The sequence below is a fragment of the Lycium ferocissimum genome, unplaced genomic scaffold (genome assembly GCF_029784015.1).
Source record: "Lycium ferocissimum isolate CSIRO_LF1 unplaced genomic scaffold, AGI_CSIRO_Lferr_CH_V1 ctg4835, whole genome shotgun sequence".
Taxonomy (NCBI): domain Eukaryota; kingdom Viridiplantae; phylum Streptophyta; class Magnoliopsida; order Solanales; family Solanaceae; genus Lycium; species Lycium ferocissimum.
This window is the reverse complement of record NW_026725788.1, coordinates 1-25,453: the sequence shown is the minus strand read 5'-3', so window position 1 is coordinate 25,453 and position 25,453 is coordinate 1.

The following is a 25,453-nucleotide window of genomic DNA, read 5'->3' as shown; positions in this document are numbered from 1 at the left end:
GTATGTACCGCGCGCATGAAACGCACTTCGAAGAAAAAGGGGGTCGGAATATGTCCGAGCATGTAAAGCATGGAATACAGAAAACGAGGTCATAACCGAAGTAAGGAGTACAGAAAGTTTGCATAATAACCAGAATACCAAAATGCTTGGATTTGAAATATAAATTATACATAAGAGGTACAGAAGACAAATATAATAATCAGAATGCAAAAATGCTTACTCCTGAAATACGAATCATGCATATCAATGTCATGTATCATATCCGGCCCATAATGGGACTGAGTGACATAAGTAAATATTCACCTCGTACATATGCATATATAACGTGTCCCGGCCCTCCAGTGAGGGACTCGGTAAAAAATGAGGTCATATAATCATCATGCATAGCCATCATATCATCATATACATATATACCGTACCCGGCCCTCTAGCGAGGGACTCGGTGAATAAGATCATCATATCATCATATTGTCAAATCATATATCACATACGGTCCGTAATGGGACCCGGCGGCCAGAACATGGTCGTCACTCCATCTTTGGCGCCATAACACATCATACTTCGGAATATTGCATATCTCCAAACACATCATACTCCGTATCACATCATACTTCGGAATACACATCATACTTCGGAATACACATCATACTTCAGAATACACATCATACTTCAGAATGTAGCATAGTGCCCAAGATAACATAACCGGCCCGGGACTCGGTGAAAGAGGTAATAACAGAATGCACGAGCAGAATCGTGAGAAACTATATGCAATTTAAAACATTCACAAAGACTCAATAGAGTAATCAAAACGAACTATCATTTACAAACCAGACAATAGCCAAATCAAGTTTCTTCCGAATGTCACTCGGCACATATCAAAAAGACCTTTAGAAATCATAGTTACGTATCAAAATCATATGCATAAAAATCCTCATTTCAGCCTCACCAGATACGTAAGTAATCATACTCGGGGGTCGGGATGATAGCCAGATTATGCTCTTTCAAAAAGTCGTTAGGACTATACAAAGAAAGTCTCGGGGACCACGGATATGCATCATACCAATCCGGGCCCGCCGACGAAAGTTAGAGATATTATACATGATAGAATCACTTACGAGCATATCAAAGCTATGCGGTTCTGTCTATGAAAGTTACGGACATTTTTAGACATAGGAGCCTTTAGGAACAAAACCGTTTATATAACATTTTAGATCCAATCATATCAAAGACATATAGACCATTGCTTGACCATATAAGGATGCCAACATCAAGAAGCAAATATGAATCATAAACATGCTCGAACTTAAGAATGGAGTTACCCCAAGGCACAAATCATGTCATACCTTAATCCCGTCTAAGGCATGCCAAAAGAAGGAAAGAGTAAGCTTTACATACCTTGTCCGCTTCCTAAGCTATTCTGAACTTAAGCCCCGGCTTCTCAAAATCTACAATATCATCGTTAGATGCCAAACATTAGTCGTAAGCACTTAGGAATCCAATTCCAAGCTATCACTTTATTTACAGAAATTTGGGCAGCATTTCCCCTATAAACTCAACATCCCCGAGAATTCAACTCGGCCAAATATTTAACAACAATACCAACAACCATATTAACCATATCAACAATCAATTTCAAACGTATTCTAACATTAATAACTCCTTTCTACATAATTCGACGACATTCAATTTACCTTCCATTTAACTACATACATTCAAGTCAACATCGACGCTCACATATTCAAATACTAATCCGAGATCATTCAAACAAGATTCAAGAATGCTTCCAACAATCCACAAAGTATCCAAATCAGCCCATCCAACACAGAATGCAGCCGAAACCTTCCAAGTTCAAGAAAACAACAACAACACATTTCTTTCTTCTGAATTTATAAACTATATCAACAACCACATATTACAATACCATTCATGTAATTGCAAGAAACTATATTACCAATATACTAACTTCTACATTAACTCCCAAACGGTCCCAACTTCAACTTGCGTCATCTATACTTTCATTTTCATCACATAATCCACAAACACAACAACAAAATTACACTAAATAAAATTTGTTCATCATGCCTACACTAAATTAGCATATACACGGCTACAACTTCCACACCACAATTTCATGAATTTCATTCATTTCTACACCCCACAACATACACAAACCATGCATAACATGTGAAAATGAAGATTGAACCTTACCTTCTTCACCCCACTTCTCTACTCGGCTAAACATTGTATATGGAAAACAACGAATGATTTACTTGCTCCAACAACTACTCCACGTTGTAGAGGACCTTCCAATTAGTAGTGAAACTAGAAGAAAATTAATTATTCATGATCAAAATTTTGGACACCAAATTCGGCTGGGCTATGGTCGAATGGTTCCCCTTATTTTTCTCCAAGGTTCTACAAAATTCTAAGGGGTGAAGATGATGAATAATGATGAATTAGTCATCTTCCTATACTTATATAAATCACACAAGTGTACCATGGCCCACACCACACACACACACGGCCACTTGGCCCTTATTTCATGAATACTAAGTTTCCATAATTTCACTTTTAACCCCAAATTTTCCTTAATATTCCCATCCAATAAAATTATAAACAACTTGTGCCTTGAAACAAAACCGGAAAATAGCCTTATCCTTAACTTGTCGCAACTAACTTAAAATATTCCAACGTACAAAATACGGGATATAACATCCTTCCCCGCTTTTAGAACATTCGCCCTCGAATGTTGAATTAGTCGCATAAGGTCTTATAAGGATCTCAGGGGGTTTCCTTTATTACCATAGCATGCAATCTCGTTCACAAAATATTCCCAAACGCTACTCAAACTCACCCCAATACTAGAGCTGTGATGCACTTTCTTTCTCTTCACCGGTCTACTCCGCCCCGTTCTATGCGACCTCTTAAGGCTTCTGCCCACGCCACATACTCTAATTTCCCTTAGACAACTCTAGTTTCTCATTTACTTCTTATGTCTGAATTTATAAGACTTTCAGAAAACTTCCCAGGAGGTCACCCATCCTAAAATTGCTCTCACTCCAAAGACGCTTAACCTTGGATCTCTGATGAAATACGATGCTGTAATGCTATTATGATCACGTCCACCTCACTGCATGGCCTTCATCACATAATCTGGAGTAAGTTGAAGTCTTACTTGATTTCGAAACGTTCTCATTTTACCTCGTTCCTCATCCTTCCTATAATTGAGTCTTTCACATTCTCGTCACTTATAGCACTCGTACTTTTGGCTACACATGTCATGGTCCATTACTACTTTGTTATCTCACTTTCCTCTTATTTCCTTCTTCCAATTATCCTTATGCCAAACTTTCCTCGAACTCGATAAGCCTTCCCTATTCGTTCTATAGCTTGCTTTTACTTTTCACACTTGCCTTTATATTCTAGCTACATAGATCACATCATAGCTTTGGCCACCTTCTCACTCGGCTTTACTTATTTTCACAACAATCCTCATTATACTCACATTATATCTTATTCGTAATCAGTCCTATAGCATAACACTTCTTAACCCTTTACCCTTTCTGGTCCACTTTATCCTTAATATCTCAAGGGTTGTCTTATCCATACATTCATATCCATCACGATTCTTTTCCTCCATACCCTTGTCTTAATCATACTATTACTTCTTTCTCGATGTCAGCCGTACTCGTAGCATAGTCAAATCTTATCATTACTATTAGTACGACCTTTCAAGTCGTATCACAAACCCATATCTCATTCTCTTTTTATTTCTGGGAAAATTTCGGCAGAGCTTCCTCTATGTTTCTTACTATCTCTAAACCTGCACGCAGGAAATACCAACAATGTCTCACGGGGCCAACATATATATGTACATATCATATCATATCACGGCCACACGGTGGCCCCGATGTCGATAATAGTACGAAGATAATAAACTTACCTCGTGTGCCCAACTCAAAAACTAGCACCCGTTACACTTTCTTGTTTACTTTCCTTTTTAGCCTTCAACTTTACATTTCGATCGTACTTTAATACCTTATTCAACATATACCTTTCATACCTTTGTTTACCTGCGAGCTTAGTAACTTCAAATATCATCAATCACTTTCTTCTGTCGATGTCATTCTTCTGCTGCAATCAAAAGTCAGGGTAAGGGATCTCATCTCCTATGACTTGGCTCTATGGCACGATCTAAGATGTGAAAGAAGAGTAACCACTCTAGATGCTCCGTAGACTCCTGCTTATAAATGTGGCGCGCTTCACACCATAAACAGGACTCTACTGGACACGACTTTGCAGACAACCCTAGGACGAACGCTGAGATACCAATTTGTCACACCCTAACCCGATGGTGTGATGGGCACCCGACCCTTACTTTTAGGGCCGAGCGAACCCGCCGACTCTCGTGATACTCATAATCACACAGGGCCCTCAAAAAGTGGCGAAAGTACACAATGAAAGTTTTTCAGAAAACAAACATGCTTTTCATCTTTTCAAATCAAATAAAATCTGTAATCATATGAAATCTGTAATATAACGCTTCTTTATCGTTACATCGGCTTATAGAGCCGCTTACAAAACTGACATGTACTACACATAACACTGTCTGCAAAGTCTCTAACATAGAACAAACTGTCATAACACAAATACTCTGATTCGGCCGCACTCCGGGGAAAATGGAGCTCGCCAATCCAACTGGAACATCTTCTACTAATATCTTCAGCTCATCTGTATGTACTTTCTTGTGCATGAAACGCGACCCCGAAGAGTGGGGTCGATGCGGAATATGTACTGAGCATGTAAAGCATGGAATACAGAAAACGAGGTCATAACCGAAGTAAGGAGTACAGAAAGTTTGCATAATAACCAGAATACCAAAATGCTTGGATTTGAAATATAAATTATACATAAGAGGTACGGGAAGACAAATATAATAATCGAATGCAAAAATGCTTACTCCCGAAATACGAATCATGCATATCAATGTCATGTATCATATCCGGCCCATAATGGACCGAGTGACATAAGTAAATATTCACCTCGTATATATGCATATATAACGTGTCCCGCCCTCCAAGAGGGACTCGGTAAATGAGGTAATATAATCGTCATGCATAGCCATCATATCATCATATACATATATACCGTACCCGCCTACTCTAGTGAGGGACTCGGTGAATAAGATCATCATATCATCATATCATCATATCGTCATATCATCATATTGTCAAATCATATATCACATACGGTCCGTAATGGACCCAAGGAATGGACAACATGGTCGCCACTCCATCTTTGGCGCCATAACACATCATACTTCGGAATATTGCATATCTCCAAACACATCATACTCCGTATCACATCATACTTCGGAATACACATCATACTTCAGAATGTAGCATAGTGCGCACGATAACATAACCGGGCCCGGACTCGCGAAAGAGGTAATAACGAATGCACGAGCAAGAATCGTGAGAAACTATATGCAATTTAAAACATTCACAAAGACTCAATAGAGTAATCAAAACGAACTATCATTTACAAACCGGACAATAGCCAAATCAAGTCTCTTCCGAATGTCACCAAGCACATATCAAATAGACCTTTAGAAATCATAGTTACGTATCAAAATCATATGCATAAAAATCCTCATTTCGTACTCACCGAATACGTAAGTAATCATACTCGGGGTCGGGATGATAGCCATATTATGCTCTTTCGAAAAGTCGTTGACAATACAAGAAAGTCTCGGGCCCACGATATGCATCATACCAATCCGGCCCGCCCACGAAAGTTAGAGATATTATACGTTATAGAATCACTTACGCAGCATATCAAAGCTATCCGGTTTCGTCTATGAAAGTTACGGACATTTTTAGACATAGGAGCCTTTAGTAACAAAACCGTTTATATAACATTTTAGATCCAATCATATCAAAGACATATAGACCATAGCTTGACCATATAAGGATGCCAACATCAAGAAGCAAATATGAATCATAAACATGCTCGGAACTTAAGAATGGAGTTACCCCAGGGCACAAATCATGTCATACCTTAATCCCGTCTAAGCCATGACAAAAGAAGGAAAGAGTAAGCTTTACATACCTTGTCCGCTTCCTAAGCTATTCTGAACTTAAGCCTCGGCTTCTCAAAATCTACAATATCGTCGTTAGACGCCAAACATTAGTCGTAAGCACTTAGGAATCCAATTCCAAGCTATCACTTATTTACAAAAATTTGGGCAGATTTCCCCTATAAACTCAACATCCCGTAGAATTCAACTCGCCAAATATTCAACAACAATACCAACAACCATATTAACCATATCAACAATCAATTTCAAACGTATTCTAACATTAATAACTCCTTTCTACATAATTCGACGACATTCAATTTACCTTCCATTTAACTACATACATTCAAGTCAACATCGACGCCACATATTCAAATACTAATCCGAGATCATTCAAACAAGATTCAAGAATGCTTCCAACAATCCACAGTATCCAAATCAGCCCATCCAACACACAATGCAACAAACCTTTCCAAGTTCAAGAAAACAACAACAACACATTTCTTTCTTCCGAATTCATAAACTATATCGACAACCACATATTACAATACCATTCATGTAATTGCAAGAAACTATATTACCAATGTACTAACTTCTACATTAACTCCCAAACGGTCCCAACTTCAACTTGCGTCATCTATACTTTCATTTTCATCACATAATCCACAACACAACAACCAAATTACACTAAATAAAATTTGTTCATCATGCCTACACCAAAGTAGCATATACACGGCTACAACTTCCACACCACAATTTCATGAATTTCATTCATTTCCACACCCCACAACATACGCAGACCATGCATAACATGTGAAAATAAAGATTGAACCTTACCTTCTTCACCCCACTTCTCTACTCGGCTAGACTTTGTATATGGAAACAACGAATGATTTACTTGCTCCAACAACTACTCCACGTTGTAGAGGACCTTCCAATTAGTAGAGAAACTAGAAGAAAATTATTTTTTCATGATCAAAATTTTGGACACCAAATTCGGCTGGGCTATGGCCGAATGGTTCCCTTATTTTTCTCCAAGGTTCTACAAAATTCTAAGGGGTGAAGATGATGAATAATGATGAATTAGTCATCTTCCTATACTTATATAAATCTCACAAGTGTACCATGGCCCACACCACACACACACACCCCGCCACTTGGCCCTTTATTTCATGAATACTAAGTTTCCATAATTTCACTTTTAACCCCAAATTTTCCTTAATATTCCCATCCAATAAAATTATAAACAACTTGTGCCTTGAAACAAAATCGGAAAATAGCCTTATCCTTAACTTGTCGCAACTAACTTAAAATATTCCAACGTACAAAATACGGGATATAACATCCTTCCCCGCTTTTAAAACATTCGTCCTCGAATGTTCAATTAGTCGCACAAGGTCTTATAAGGATCTCAGGGGGTTTCCTTTATTACCATAGCATGCAATCTCGTTCACAAAATATTCCCAAACGCTACTCAAACTCACCCCAATACTAGAGCTGTGATGCACTTTCTTTCTCTTCACCGGTCTACTCCGCCCCGTTCTACGCGACCTCTTAAGGTTTCTGCCCACGCCACATACTCTAATTTCCCTTAGACCACTCTAGCTTCTCATTTACTTCTTATGTCTGAATTTATAAGACTTTCAGAAAACTTCCCAGGGGGGTCACCCATCCTAAAATTGCTCTCACTCCAGCACGCTTAACCTTGGATCTCTGATGAAATACGATGCTGTAATGCTATTATGATCGCGTCCACCTCACTGCATGGCCTTCATCACATAATCTGGAGTAAGTTGAAGTCTTAACAGATTTCGAAACGTTCTCATTTTACCTCGTTCCTCATCCTTCCTATAATTGAGTCTTTCACATTCTCGTCACTTATAGCACTCGTACTCTTGGCTACACATGTCATGGTCCATTACTACTTTGTTATCTCACTTTCCTCTTATTTCCTTCTTCCAATTATCCTTATGCCAAACTTTCCTAACGAACTCGATAAGCCTTCCCTATTCGTTCTATAGCTTGCTTTTCCGTTTCACACTTGCCTTTATATTCTAGCTACATAGATCACATCATAGCTTTGGCCACCTTCTCACTCGGCTTTACTTATTTTCACAACAATCCTCATTATACTCACATTATATCTTATTCGTAATCAGTCCTATAGCATAACACTTCTTAACCCTTTACCCTTTACGTCCACTTTATCCTTAATATCTCACAAGTTGTCTTATCCATACATTCATATCCATCACGATTCTTTTCCTCCATACCCTTGTCTTAATCATACTATTACTTCTTTCTCGATGTCAGCCAATCCGTACTCGTAGCATAGTCAAATCTTATCATTACTATTAGTACGACCTTTCAAGTCGTATCACAAACCCATATCTCATTCTCTTTTTATTTCTGGGAAAATTTCGGCAGAGCTTCCTCTATGTTTCTTACTATCTCAAAACGTGCACGCAGGAAATACCAACAATGCCTCACGGGGCCAACATATATATGTACATATCATATCATATCACGGCCACACAGGGCTCCCGATGTCAATAATAGTACGAAGATAATAAACTTACCTCGTGTGCCCAACTCAAACTGCGCCTGTTACACTTTCTTGTTTACTTTCCTTTTTAGCCTTCAACTTTACATTTCGATCGTACTTTAATACCTTATTCAACATATACCTTTTATACCTTTGTTTACCTGCGTGCTTAGTAACCTCCAATATCATCAATCACTTTCTTCTGTCGATGTCATTCTTCTGCTGCGATCAAAAGTTAGGGTAAGGGATCTCATCTCCTATGACTTGGCTCTATGGCACGATCTAAGATGTGAAAGAACAGTAACCACCCTAGATGCCCCGTAGCCTCCTGCTTATCAATGTGGCGCGCTTCACACCATAAACAGACTCTCTTTGGGACACGACTTTGCGTACAACCCCTAGGACGAACTGCTCTGATACCAATTTATCACACCCTAACCTGATAGGGTGTGATGGGCACCCGACCCTTACTTAGGGCCGAGCGAACCCGCTAACTCTCGTGATACTCATAATCACACAGGGCCCTCAAAAAGTGGCGAAAGTACACAATGAAAGTTTTTCAGAAAACAAACATGCTTTTCATCTTTTCAAATCAAATAAAATCTGTAATCATATGAAATCTGTAATATAACGCTTACTGTTACATCGGCTTATAGAGCCGCTTACAAAACTGACATGTACTACACATAACTCTGTCTGCAAAGTCTCTAACCTAGAACAAACTGTCATAACACAAATACTCTAACTCGGCAGCACTCCGGGGAAAATGGAGCTCGCCAATCCAGCTGGAACATCTTCAACTAATATCTTCAGCTCATCTATATGTACCTGCAACATGAAACATGTACCCCCCGAAGAAAGGGGGTCAGTACGGAATATGTACTGAGCATGTAAAGCATGGAATACAGAAAATGAGGTCATAATCGAAGTAAGGAGTACAAAAAGTTTGCATAATAACCAGAATACCAAAATGCTTGGATTTGAAATACAAATTATACATAAGAGGTACAGAAGACAAATATAATAATCAGAATGCCAAAATGCTTACTCCTGAAATACGAATCATGCATATCAATGTCATGTATCATATAAATAATGGACTGAGTGACATAAGTAAATATTCAACTCGTACATATGCATATATAACATGTCCCGGCCCTCCAGTGAGGGACTCAGTAAATGAGGTCATATAATCATCATACATAGCCATCGCATCATCATATACATATATACCGTACCCGACCCTCTAGCGAGGGACTCGGTGAATAAGATCATCATATCGTCATATCATCATATCGTCATATCATCATATTGTCAAATCATATATCACATATGGTCCGTAATGGGACCCGACGGACAGAACATGGTCGCCACTCCATCTTTGGCGCCATAACACATCATACTTCGGAATATTGCATATCTCCAAACACATCATACTCCGTATCACATCATACTTCGGAATACACATCATACTTCCGAATACACATCATACTTCAGAATACACATCATACTTCAGAATGTAGCATAGTGCGCACGATAACATAACCGGCCCGGGACTCGGCGAAAGAGGTAATAACAGAATGCACTAGCAGAATCGTGAGAAACTATATGCAATTTAAAACATTCACAAAGACTCAATAGTGTAATCAAAACGAACTATCATTTACAAACCAGACATTAGCAAAATCAAGTTTCTTCCGAATGTCACTCGGGCACATATCAAATAGACCTTTAGAAATCATGGTTATGTATCAAAATCATATGCATAAAAATCCTCATTTCAGACTCACCAGATACGTAAGTAATCATACTCGGGGGTCGGGATGATAGCCACATTATGCTCTTTCGAAAAGTCGTTAGGACTATACAAAGAAAGTCTCGGGGCCCACGGATATGCATCATACCAATCCGGGCCCGCCCACGAAAGTTAGAGATATTATACGTTATAGAATCACTTACGAGCATATAAAAGCTATCCGGTTCTGTCTATGAAAGTTACGGACATTTTTAGACATAGGAGCCTTTAGAACAAAACCGTTTATATAACATTTTAGATCCAATCATATCAAAGACATATAGACCATAGCTTGACCATATAAGGATTCCAACATCAAGAAGCAAATATGAATCATAAACATGCTCGGAACTTAAGAATGGAGTTACCCCAAGGCACAAATTGTCACGACCCAACTAGGGGCCGCGACGAGTACCCGATACTTGTACCGGGCACCCCCTGTCATGTGTCTTGTTCTTATTACTAAGTGGGCCGTATGAACACTGGCATTTTTTTTTCACAACATCGCCGATAATAGCATACATGTAAACGAGTAGTAGTATTCAACTGTATTGACATATCGCACGGCGATAAAGACAACTAGGCTATGAAACATCTGACTGTACATATCTGTCTACGAGCCTCTAAACACGATACATATAATTACAAGTGGCTGACTTTGCTGAGTTCAAATATATACATAAGAGTAGTACCCAAGACGAGCTCGAACAACCGGAGCGTCTCTCGATGTGCCGAAAAGCTCCTAGAGTCGAGCCCGTCAACTCGTCTACCCGTGGCATGAGACGCGGCCCCCAGAAAAGGGGTCGATGCAGTAGAACGAGTGTACCGAGTATGTAAGCCATAGAAATAATACAATGAAGCATGTAACATGTGAGCAATAACAACATATGTGGGACCAAAGATCATGTAACGAGATAAAAGGATAATCAGTGCACATGTGTGCCTCTCAGGCGGATGTCATGCTTGCTTATTATATTTTTTTCAAAAACATTTCGTGTCATATACATGTGAAAATAACAAGTCATGTCGCCGAAATACGTCGGCTCGCCCACATGTGTCCCGCGTCCGGGCATCCCGCGTCCGGGATGGAATTACGCCACCGACTGTGTGCAATGCGTCTATAGCGCAACATGTATCTATCCCCAAAATTCCCCATTTTCATATACATATCATATACATGTCATATACATATCATATAAGCAGCATGCATAAGAACCCAAGGAAAGTCATGTGTCTATCGGGGTGACGTAAGGTCGGTAGCCCCCGATTGCCTTATGGAATAACCACGGTCGCTTCGTCTCACCTTGAAGGAACAATCATTATAAGGCGAGACTATCAATGAATAGCAACACCATAGGAAAACATAAGACAAGATTATAAAGTTTCTATAAAACAAGTAATGGGAACCGGTATGCACGTATATCGAGACTCGAGTGACGAACATAAAAACACGATCATCATGTACCATTAGGTCATTCACGAAGGTTTCAAGGCATTTCAATTTCATTTCCAAAGGTTTCGGACGTTTGAACACTTCTTTTCTTTAAAACACAAGTTATGGATTCAATTCTACTGAATGAAAAAGGAATAAATTTAGGTGTCGTTTCCGAGGGGTAGGACCTTTCCCGAGGGTCGGATTTCAACTTATGCTAACTAGGACATGCCAAGTGAAGGAGAGGTAGGCTTCACATACCTTTTTCCGCTTTGCTCACGTCTCCAAACTCAAGCTCCAAGTTCGCCAAAATCTACAATTTGGTCACAATTACCAATTGTTAACCTCAACCAACACTTGTTTATAACAAAATTTGGGCAAAGATCTCCCCTATACGTATAACATCCCCGAGATTCATACTCGGCCAAAACAACAACAACCATACCAACAACAATATAAACAACATCAACAATCGACTAGAAACGCATTCTAGCGCAAATAGTCTTATTTTCCAAATAATCTAACAACTCCAAATCCAACTTTACACTTACAACCCAATATCAATATCTTCATATTCGCATACTAATTTAAGATCATTCAAACATACCAAGAGCATTCCAAGCTATATATCCAATTTTCAACAATTCCGACAATTTCCATATTCAATCCAAAATTCTCATATATGCAACGAGACCATTCCAACGCACTTTCTACTTACTAATTCATCTCCAACAAGCCACTTTTTTTTTTTTTAATTCAACTCAATTCAATTCTTTCCAAAGCAATTCAATACAATTCCATAAAATTCAATATAACTCAATACAATATAATTCACATAATATTCAAACAATACCATCAACATACTACTTACCCACATCTTCCAATTTATGCAACAACAACAACATTTTTTTCCTTCTTTCAAATTCAAGCACAACAATCCAATTTTCATTCCTCCAAACCATTAAATCTTTATTCTAACATCATAAAACCTACCATAACAACAATTTCCATTCTAAATAAAATCGATTCATCACACCCTATTACAACCTATCATTCGGCCAACACACCCCTTAAGCATACTTTTCATGAATTTCCATATTTTCCATACATTACAACAACAACCAACACACAACACAACACAATATAACACAACACACACTACACATACACGGCCTAGCCACACCCATTTCCATAACACATGAATTTCATCCATTTCCATGCACACAACATACTCTACCATCCACAACACATAAGAAAAGAATTAAACCTTACCTTTTTCCTCACTTCTTCACTTGACTTAAGTTGGCAACTTGTATGAGTACAAGTTCTTCTTGTTCCACAAATCACTCCACCTTACTAAAGACTCTTCAAGGGATTGTTTGGCTATGAAGAAACAAGTTGGAACCTCTCTCTTTCTCTTTCCTTTTTTTTTTTCCCTTCGGTTTTTCTTTCTTCTTCAAGGCCGAATGGCCATACTCTTTTTCTCCTCTCTTTCTTGCTTTCCAACTCTTGAGAATTCTAGAGAAATAAGATGAATAAATCATCTTTTCTCTCTTATCTTTGTCACACCCCGATCTCACTGGGGTGTGATGGGCACCCGACCCCGTAACCGGAGCCGAGCGAACCCGCTGACTCTTTCTACCCAAAATTTTTTTTGAAATCTCTACGTCAAGTATGCATAACAAGACTGTTGAAATATTCTTTTGTTACTTTAGGATCAAATAAAATATGTAACTATACGAACTTGTATCGCAAGACAAACCGACTCCCAAAACCCACGACTCGTTCGCAAAGTCTCTAACCGAAATCGACTCGGCACACGTATTCGACTCGGCTACACTCCGGGCCAAATGGAGCTTGCCAACTTTGCCGGAACATCTTCTATATTAACTTCGATCCGTCAGGTGTACTGCGTGGCATGAACGCAGCCCCGAAGAAGAGGGTCGGTACGAGCAATGTACCGAGTATGTAAGACATGAATAATAATAAATAGGAACATAAGTATGAACAACAATATCAGATTATGAAATCATGTGTAAGATCGGTGGATAACCCGTACACATGGACGGTAATAACTATAGGAATATAAAACATACCACGGTTGACGAAACTCCGTACACGTGAGTGCCACTCGGGGCGGATGCCATGCACGCCTAGCTTTTTTTTTTCTTTTGAAACACGGTGTTTCTTGTCTTGTACATAGAAAACGATATTTTTCGGAAAACGGTACTTTTGCTTGCGATTCTGACGACGCCGAATTCATCGGCTCTCCCACCCCCCTCCCCAACAGTGTCCCAAATATATCATATTATATATATATATATTTATCAAAACAGACGCCGCGTACGGCTCTCCCATAAATCCCGCGTCCGGGCATCCCGCGTCCGGGATGATAAGCCAGCTGAATCAGGTGGACACAGTTGCCCTCCCCATTCCCCACATATACAGTGTATACAAGTACATTCATCAATATCGGTATTATATACATTATCATATAAACGATTAAACAGCATGCATGGGAGCCCAAGGAAAAGCTATAGCACTATCGGAGTGACGTAAGGTCGGTAACCTCCGATTTTATTATGAAATAACCATGGGCGCTTTATCTCACCTTGAAGGAACTAGTAGTAAGGCGAGACAATCAATGAAGGTCAACGTTATGAATAAACACGGAGTAGAATCATAGTATAGCATTTCATGTACTTTGGAACCCTTAGACATGAGATCATTCTCGTCATAGTTATCATAGTACCATTCTCATTTTCTTTGACATCGTCATAGCCATTGAAAAACATAGCCTTGACTATCATCGTTATATACCTTCTTATTCCTGGATTCATTATTATCATCATAGAACTATGGTCGTCGTTTTAGTTAGTAGGACTTTTAATATTATAAACTTGGTTTTTTTTTTTTTTTTTTAAAGAAAGATAAATAATTCGGAAAACATTTATAAACTTTTAGGAAGGAAAAGTATGTCTTAGAGTCAAGGGTTTAGTAAAAATAGTTATTGTTTTATAGTCGGAATGATAACCAAAAATTTTCATTGACTATAGTACAAAAATGAACCTAATGGAACAATAAGAGGGAATTCGGGAATAGTGGGCCCGCCTCGGTCGAATGAGGCGGCGTACACGATTTGCGTGTAATATGTCTCATGATACTACTTATGAAAATCTTAGGGTAATCGGATCATATCCTTGCAAGTTCTAGGACATTTAGACATTTCTTTCACTAATCAAGCACTTTTGGTTCAATGCCACTGGATGAATAGTAACAGTTTTTCAATCTCGGATTTCTAGAGTTAAGGAAGTCCCCGAGACACGTATTCAAGCCTATTACATCTAAGACATGCCAAAGAAAGAAGGTGAAGCCTTACATACCTTTTCCGCTTCTTGCTGAGCTCCAAATCTCCGTTCCAATCTCGCCAAAATTTTCACTTTGGTCAAGCTTACCGGTTACTATTCATGAGATTTGAAACTCTAATCTTGAATCGGTTCTTGTCGCAAAATTTCGGCAGCACCTCCCCTGTGAATATATCATGCCACCAAGTTAAACTTGGCCGATTTAATCAACCAACAACCCCGGGAATGCAACCCGGCCAAACTATCAACATACCAATAACCACATTAACAATTTCAATCAATATACTACTTCCTTCAAGACCTTCCAATTCCAATTTAATTCAATTCAATTCACATAATCTTCCAACAACTCAAACAACATACTACTTTATCCGAAACCTTCAACTTCAACAATATCCATACATTTCATCATCGCATAATCTATAATGACGACAACTAGAATGTCAAATGACATCAATTCACATTAACTTACCAAAGCTCCTATTATCTAACCATAACCACTTCTTACATGTTTTCATGCATTTCCATCGATCCCCTTACATTACAACAATAAACAACGTTCCACATAGAATCAATTCATTCTTTTCATGCAACACAACACAATACGACCAACTCATACAACACAACACATATCACACAACACACGGCCAACATTACTCCAAACGGCCACCACCCCAACATTTTATATTCATGGTTTTTCATCCGTTTTACATTATGGACTTCACGATACAACAATCAAACCACCAAAATAAAATCAATTCATTGCACCTCTACAACACTACTCTATTCGGCCACATCAACAACTTCCATATTTCCATAAATTACATCATTTTCTACATGCTATAATATTCACAAACATCTATAAAACATGTAAAGAAGATCAAAACTCACCTCCTTCCCTTAGCTTCCTTCACACGGCTATACCTTGTTTCTTGCCAAACAAATGGTTTCCTTCTTCCAACAACTACTCCATGAGATAGAGGGCCTTCCAATTGGTATGAAACTAGAAAGAAAATAATTTTTCTTGAACCTCTTCTCCTTGGCCCTTGTGGCCGAACACCCCCTCCTTGTTCTTCTTTTTTTTTTTCCTTTCTTGCTCTCTTTCTCTTACTTAAAACATGACCTCCCTCATATATATATATATATATATATATATCCATGTGTTGCATGCATGTGAGGGGCACATGGCCCTCTCTAGATTGTTCTTCATTTTTCCCTCCTCCTTTTCTTGAATTTTTTTTTCTAGAGTTTTCTTTTCTTTTTCCTTTGAATTTCCCTAAAAGATGACTTATTTAATCATCCTTTTTCCTCACATGGCCAATTATGGCAAATGACCATTTTGCCCCTCAACTTTCTCAATATTACCATTTTGCCCCTAGTCTTCCGCGTTATTTCCACGACGCATTTTACGAATTTCTCTTTTTACCCTTAGTCTCTCTCAATATTTCCATGCTACCAATGTCCTTAAATAATGCTCATAACCCACTAATGCATCAAAATAATTTTAGAACATAGTCTTGTCCTTAACTTTTCACGTCGACTTCGAAATTTCCAAATGTATAAAATACGGGCTATAACATCCTCCCCCTTTAGAACATTCGTCCTCGAATGTTCAACGACCTTATGGGCGTTATAATGCTGCAGGGTTCCTTTTATAGCTACTCTTTCCCTTATGCCCGTTCCTTATCTTTTACCTTATCCATCATCAAACTCCTCGGTCTCTCCCCCTTTAAGGGGCTCCTTATATGCCGATAGTCCTTCTATGAAGTCTTTGTTGATACCTTATTCCCTGCCTTCCTTCCAATCCTATGCCCCACATACCGGGAACTCTTTACTTTTCACCTTTTTTCGACATTCTGATCTCCTTATTTTCCAGCTACTCACTCTTTTTCTTTTCCGAATACGGTACACATTTCCATCTTTTCGTATATATATATATACATTTACTATCGACTAACCCACAGGGTACTTCCCAACGCTATTCAAGCCTATCCCAATTTCCGAGCTGTGACACACTCCCTGTCCCTTTTCCGAACTAATCCATCTTGTCTTACGCGTCCTCTTAAGGTCTCCGTCCCTCCATATATTCTAGTTTTCCTTAGGTTACCCTTAACTGTTCATTTGTCCCTTGTATCTCAATTTGTAGCACTTTTGGTTTATTTCCCAGGGGGTCACCCATCCTGAAATTGCTCTCACCTGAGCACGCTTAACCCCGAGACTTTGGTGGAATTTGGTACCTTAACACTGATATTTTCGCGTCTACTTTCTCGTATGCCTTTTATTACCCGATCAAGGGCAAATCGAAGTCTTACAGCTTCCGAGGCATTTTCGTAACACGTCCTTTTCTCTTCAATTACTATTTTGCCCTTTTCGACCCCCAGCATTCACCTCCCGCCTGTATGTATGGCTACCTCCTATCCTGGGCTTCCGGATCCTCGAGGGTAGCGATCACACCTTCGCCACCATGCCGGACCCATAACCTTTCCAACACGTCTCATGTTTTACCTATTCGCGGTATTCTCTTTCGCCGCTTTTTTTTTTTCGCACGGGAGGCTTATAAAAGGAATTTCTTCTTCCTATAACTTGGCTCTATCGCACGATCTCAGACAGAAAGAAGGTCAACATTTCCTAGATGCCCCGCAGCCTCCTGTCTATAGATGTGGCCGGCTTCACACCCATAAACAGGACTCTACCGGACACGACTTTGCAGACAACCCTTGGACCGACCTGCTCTGATACCACTTTGTCACACCCCGATCTTGATCGGGTGTGATGGGCACCCGACCCCGTGACCGGAGCCGAGCGAACCCGCCGATCTTTCTACGTAAATTTTTTTTTTGAAAACCTTTAAGACAAGTAAACATAAATAGATGGTTGAAATACTCTTTTGTTACTTTTAAGTCAAATAAAACATGTAACTATATAACTCGTGTCATAATACAATCGACTCCCAAACCCACGACTCGTCCGCAAAGTCTCTAACTGTAATCGGGAATCCTAGCACGTGTGCTATGACTCGGCTACACTCCGGGCCAAATGGAGCTTGCCAACTTCGCTGGAACATCTTCTATCCTGGCTTCTATCCGTACGGTGTACTGCGTGGCATGAACGCGACCCCCGAAGAAGAGGGGTCGGTACGAGCAATGTCTTGAGTATGTAAGACATGAATAATAATAACATAGTAAAAAGTATGACATATAGACGGATTATGTGTAAGACGGTACGGTAGATCGATGCGAGTAATAACTATATGGAAGCATATAAAACATACCACGGTATAGAGGAGCAACCTGTACACGTGAGTGCCACTCGGGCGGAGGCCATGCACGCTAGCTTTTTTTTTTCTTAAAACACGGTGTTTCTTGTTTTTGTACATAGAAAACGGATATTTTTCGGAAAACGGTACTTTTTACTTGCGATTCTACAGACGCCGAATTCATCGGCTCTCCCACCCCCCTCCCCAACAGTGTCCCAAATATATCATAGTATATATATATATATCACAGAACAGACGCCGCGTACGGCTCTCCCATAAATCCCGCGTCCGGGCATCCCGCGTCCGGGATGATAAGCCAGCTGAATCAGGTGGACACAGTTGCCCTCCCCATTCCCCACATATACAGTGTATACAAGTACATTCATCAATATCAGGTATTATATACATTATCATATAAACAATTAAACAGCATGCATGGGAGCCCAAGGAAAAGCTATAGCACTATCGGAGTGACGTAAGGTCGGTAACCTCCGATTTTATTATGAAATAACCATGGGCGCTTTATCTCACCTTGAAGGAACTAGTAGTAAGGCGAGACAATCAATGAAGGTCAACGTTATGAATAAACACGGAGTAGAATCATAGTATAGCATTTCATGTACTTTGGAACCCTTAGACATGAGATCATTCTCGTCATAGTTATCATAGTACCATTCTCATTTTCTTTGACATCGTCATAGCCATTGAAAAACATAGCCTTGACTATCATCGTTATATACCTTCTCTTATTCCTGGATTCATTATTATCATCATAGAACTATGGTCGTCGTTTTAGTTAGTAGGACTTTTAATATTATAAACTTGGTTTTTTTTTTTAAAGAAAGATAAATAATTCGGAAAACATTTATAAACTTTTAGGAAGGAAAAGTATGTCTTAGAGTCAAGGGTTTAGTAAAAATAGTTATTGTTTTATAGTCGGAATGATAACCAAAAATTTTCATTGACTATAGTACAAAAATGAACCTAATGGAACAATAAGAGGGAATTCGGGAATAGTGGGCCCGCCTCGGTCGAATGAGGCGGCGTACACGATTTGCGTGTAATATGTCTCATGATACTACTTATGAAAATCTTAGGGTAATCGGATCATATCCTTGCAAGTTCTAGGACATTTAGACATTTCTTTCACTAATCAAGCACTTTTGGTTCAATGCCACTTTGGATGAATAGTAACTATTTTCAATCTCGGATTTCTAGAGTTAAGGAAGTCCCCGAGACACGTATTCAAGCCTATTACATCTAAGACATGCCAAAGAAAGAAGGTGAAGCCTTACATACCTTTTCCGCTTCTTGCTGAGCTCCAAATCTCCGTTCCAATCTCGCCAAAATTTTCACTTTGGTCAAGCTTACCGGTTACTATTCATGAGATTTGAAACTCTAATCTTGAACTGGTTCTTGTCTGCCAAAATTTCGCCACCTCCCCTGTGAATATATCATGCCACCAAGTTAAACTTGGCCGATTTAATCAACCAACAACCCCGGGAATGCAACCCGGCCAAACTATCAACATACCAATAACCACATTAACAATTTCAATCAATATACTACTTCCTTCAAGACCTTCCAATTCCAATTTAATTCAATTCAATTCACATAATCTTCCAACAACTCAAACAACATACTACTTTATCCGAAACCTTCAACTTCAACAATATCCATACATTTCATCATCGCATAATCTATAATGACGACAACTAGAATGTCAAATGACATCAATTCACATTAACTTACCAAAGCTCCTATTATCTAACCATAACCACTTCTTACATGTTTTCATGCATTTCCATCGATCCCCTTACATTACAACAATAAACAACGTTCCACATAGAATCAATTCATTCTTTTCATGCAACACAACACAATACGACCAACTCATACAACACAACACATATCACACAACACACGGCCAACATTACTCCAAACGGCCACCACCCCAACATTTTATATTCATGGTTTTTCATCCGTTTTACATTATGGACTTCACGATACAACAATCAAACCACCAAAATAAAATCAATTCATTGCACCTCTACAACACTACTCTATTCGGCCACATCAACAACTTCCATATTTCCATAAATTACATCATTTTCTACATGCTATAATATTCACAAACATCTATAAAACATGTAAAGAAGATCAAAACTCACCTCCTTCCCTTAGCTTCCTTCACACGGCTATACCTTGTTTCTTGCCAAACAAATGGTTTCCTTCTTCCAACAACTACTCCATGAGATAGAGGGCCTTCCAATTGGTATGAAACTAGAAAGAAAATAATTTTTCTTGAACCTCTTCTCCTTGGCCCTTGTGGCCGAACACCCCCTCCTTGTTCTTCTTTTTTTTTTCTTTCTTGCTCTCTTTCTCTTACTTAAAACATGACCTCCCTCATATATATATATATATATATCCATGTGTTGCATGCATGTGAGGGGCACATGGCCCCTCTCTAGATTGTTCTTCATTTTTCCCTCCTTTTCTTGAATTTTTTTTTCTAGAGTTTTCTTTTCTTTTTCCTTTGAATTTCCCTAAAAGATGACTTATTTAATCATCCTTTTTCCTCACATGGCCAATTATGGCAAATGACCATTTTGCCCTCAACTTTCTCAATATTACCTTTTGCCCCTAGTCTTCCGCGTTATTTCCACGACGCATTTTACGAATTTCTCTTTTTACCCTTAGTCTCTCTCAATATTTCCATGCTACCAATGTCCTTAAATAATGCCCATAACCCACTAATGCATCAAAATAATTTTAGAACATAGTCTTGTCCTTAACTTTTCACGTCGACTTCGAAATTTCCAAATGTATAAAATACGGGCTATAACATATATATACTTAACCCCCTTCCAATAATAATTAAGCATATAGCCCCTAAGCTTGGCTTGATTTTATTAGGCCACATATTGAAGGTGGGGCCCACGGCCAAGTGGCCCCCCTTTCTTGAAAACTCTAGCAAATTCCTCTAATTCATGAAAAATATTTCCCTTAGTTCCAAATTTGCCCCTAGCCTTTCTCCGTATTTCCATGAGTCGTATTGCGAATTTACCTTTTTACCCCTGGCCTTTCTTAATATTCCAACTTTAACATTTTCCATAAGCAACTTGTGTCACCCGCCTTGGCTCACCCGAGGGTACAAAATGCGGGATGTAACACAAATCATGTCATACCTTAATCCCGTCTAAGGCATGCCAAAAGAAGGAAAGAGTAATCTTAACATACCTTTTCCGCTTCCTAAGCTATTCTGAACTTAAGCCTCGGCTTCTCAAAATCTACAATATCGTCGTTAGATGCCAAACATTTGTCGTAAGCACTTAGGAATCCAATTCCAAGCTATCACTTTATTTACAGAAATTTGGGCAGCATTTTTCCTATAAACTCAACATCCCCGAGAATTCAACTCGGCCAAATATTCAACAACAATAACAACAACCATATTAACCATATCAACAATCAATTTCAAACGTATTCTAACATTAATAACTCCTTTCTACATAATTCGACGACATTCAATTTACCTTCCATTTAACTACATACATTCAAGTCAACATCGACGCTCACATATTCAAATACTAATCCGAGATCATTCAAACAAGATTCAAGAATGCTTCCAACAATCCACAAAGTATCCAAATCAGCCCATCCAACACACAATGCAGCCGAAACCTTCCAAGTTCAAGAAAACAACAACAACACATTTCTTTCTTCCGAATTCATAAACTATATCAACAACCACATATTACAATACCATTCATGTAATTGCAAGAATCTATATTACCAATATACTAACTTCTACATTAACTCCCAAACGGTCCCAACTTCAACTTGCGTCATCTATACTTTCATTTTCATCACATAATCCACAACACAACAACCAAATTACACTAAATAAAATTTGTTCATCATGCCTACACCAAAGTAGCATATACACGGCTACAACTTCCACACCACAATTTCATGAATTTCATTCATTTCCACACCCCACATCATACACAAACCATGCATAACATGTGAAAATAAAGATTGAACCTTACCTTCTTCACCCCACTTCTCTACTCGGCTAGAATTTGTATATGGAAACAACGAATGATTTACTTGCTCCAACAACTACTCCACGTTGTAGATGACCTTTCAATTAGTAGAGAAACTAGAAGAAAATAATTTTTTCATGATCAAAATTTTGGACACCAAATTCGGGTACAGGCTATGGCCGAATGGTTCCCTTATTTTTTCCAAGGTTCTACAAAATTCTAAGGGGTGAAGATGATGAATAATGATGAATTAGTCATCTTCCTATACTTATATAAATCACACAAGTGTACCATGGCCCACACCACACACACACGGCCACTTGGCCCTTATTTCATGAATACTAAGTTTCCATAATTTCACTTTTAACCCCAAATTTTCCTTAATATTCCCATCCAATAAAATTATAAACAACTTGTGCCTTGAAACAAAACCGGAAAATAGCCTTATCCTTAACTTGTCGCAACTAACTTAAAATATTCCAACGTACAAAATACGGGATATAACAGAGTGCTTCGGAGGAAAGGGACTCGAGGATGAAAGTAAGAAAAGTACACTAATGGATTGATTAAAGAAATTTAACAATCACCAAGGACAGGAGAAAAGATAATAAGTAAACAAGTCTGGCCAAGAGGCAAAACATCAGTAACATGAGATAAGAATCCTGATAAGTAATACAAAGATTCAATTATCAAGGAAGTAGAATGATATACAGGGGATATGCATAAATATTAACCAGCTGTAGTGTCAAAAAGGAAGATGAAGACTCGATGAAAGAAGAAAGAAAAGGGTGTACTTTGTAAGGATTTCATGATAAGAACAAGAAGCGGCAGAACACTGGAAGAATTATGATGCATAGTTGTAATGCAAACAAGTAGTTAAGGAGAATTACGGGACAAATGAGCTAAGCTAATGAAAGGATTACACGTGGGAATGGCTGGTATGGAATATTAGCCTTTATTGGTATAATATAGGCATAAACTAGAAGTGGGAACCCAGGGCAAGAAGAATCTAGAGGGTATTAAGAAAATAATCGTGGAAAAAATGGCTAGGGATTAAAGGAGCGAGGTATAATCGGACATTCTACAGAGGGCTTAATGAATTTCGCCATCCTTATTGACTCATCAGCCCAGGGAATTATTAGTCATGAAAGATAGAAGTGAAAAGACGATAAAGGAGGCACTCGCATTGGATCTGATATGTATGAGCATTTTGATCTGATACAAGGCTTCAACTAGCAGAAAGGGAAATAAGTCAAACCATGTGATGAAAGGAACTCCGGCATTATAAGGAACCGAGGGGTAGAAGGATTGTTAAGGTCCGCTAGGTGATTATAAAAAATGATTAATATTCAAAGGTTACTGGTGTATAAGAACATCCTTAAAAAGGGGGGAAGAGCAGATTTAGTCCTGAAATGAATTATGACCTTCCCAAAAATTCCAAAGAAAGAAATGTGCTGGTTTGAAAAAGCCAAAGTTCGAGAATATATCAGGAGAAAACAAAAAAAAATGGATTGAAAATACATATATTATGGGGCAAGTATGAGAAAGAAAGTATGATGGGAAAATAAGGGAAATTAACGAGTCAAAGAAAATGATGTGAGATATGATGTTTCTAGACCATGATTCGAATCCCTCGTACCGAGGAAATTGTACTGCACCCAGATGTCACGACCCAACCGGAGGGCCATGACGGGCACCCGGTGCTAACCCACCCGGGCACCTCTAGTCGTACATTCACATTTACATTTAGGCGAGCCACATAGCTTAGTCATAATTTCTATCCATCATTAATGCGAATCTCATTGGCCAACAATACATTTATATCATCATCGACACAATGGCCACATCCATGTACACTAGCCAACAAGGCTATCAAAATAATGTACAAAATATAAGACGACAAGGCTACAAGACATCTAACAATACACAACTGTCTACGAGCCTTTAAGAAGAGTATGTCACATCATGTAGGCAGGACAGGACCCCGCCTTGCCCGTAGGTATGTACACAAAAGAATAATACCAAAAGTGTAGCTCCGGATGAAGTGGAGCTCCTCTATGCAGTCCCTGAATAGGATATCTATGGATCAAGCCTATCTCCCCGTCCACTTGCGGGCATGACGCAGCGCCACAAGAAGGGACATCAGTACGAATAATGTACTGAGTAGGTAAAGCATAATCAACATCATAATAGGAGCATATGAGATAGCATAAGATGGGAGAATCAGGGGATAGTAGCCGTCATCGTAATCACTTACTTGTCTTTCATAGGGATCTTCCATTTCTAATGCGTGCTTGTGTACATACATATATACCTATATAAATATCCATATCCATATTCATATTCGTACCCGTATTCATATACATATTCGTATCCATAGCATACCCGACCATAAAGGTTTGGTGGTTTCACCTACCCGGCCATGATAAGGCTCGGTGTCATACATACCTGGCCCTACTAAGGCTCATTGTTATCTGTACCCAACTGCAGTGGTGTGCGCGCAATAGGTATCATATCCGACCGTATAAGCTCGGTGTTACTTAATAGTTATACATACTTAAATCCGTATACGTAGGAGTTCATGAGTATCATCGTCATCATTGATATCATCATTTTCATTATATCTATCCTTAAAGGATCAACTATCATATAAAAGAGGCAATAGAATCGTGAACGTATCGAGAATCGTAAGCTTTGGTAATCTTAGAGATAGAGTCATTTGGAAGACATTATGGGGCGCATGAAAGGATACATATAGCAAGGGAACTATGCCTTAATGAAAGAAGGGTTAGCCTTACATACCTCTTCGACTTCTTAACTATTTAGCGTTCACCGTTGAAGCTTGAATAATCTACATTTAGAAGGATTCATACCATGGTTAGGCTTTAGTGACACTCTTAAATTCAAACCAGAACAATTTATGATCTAATGA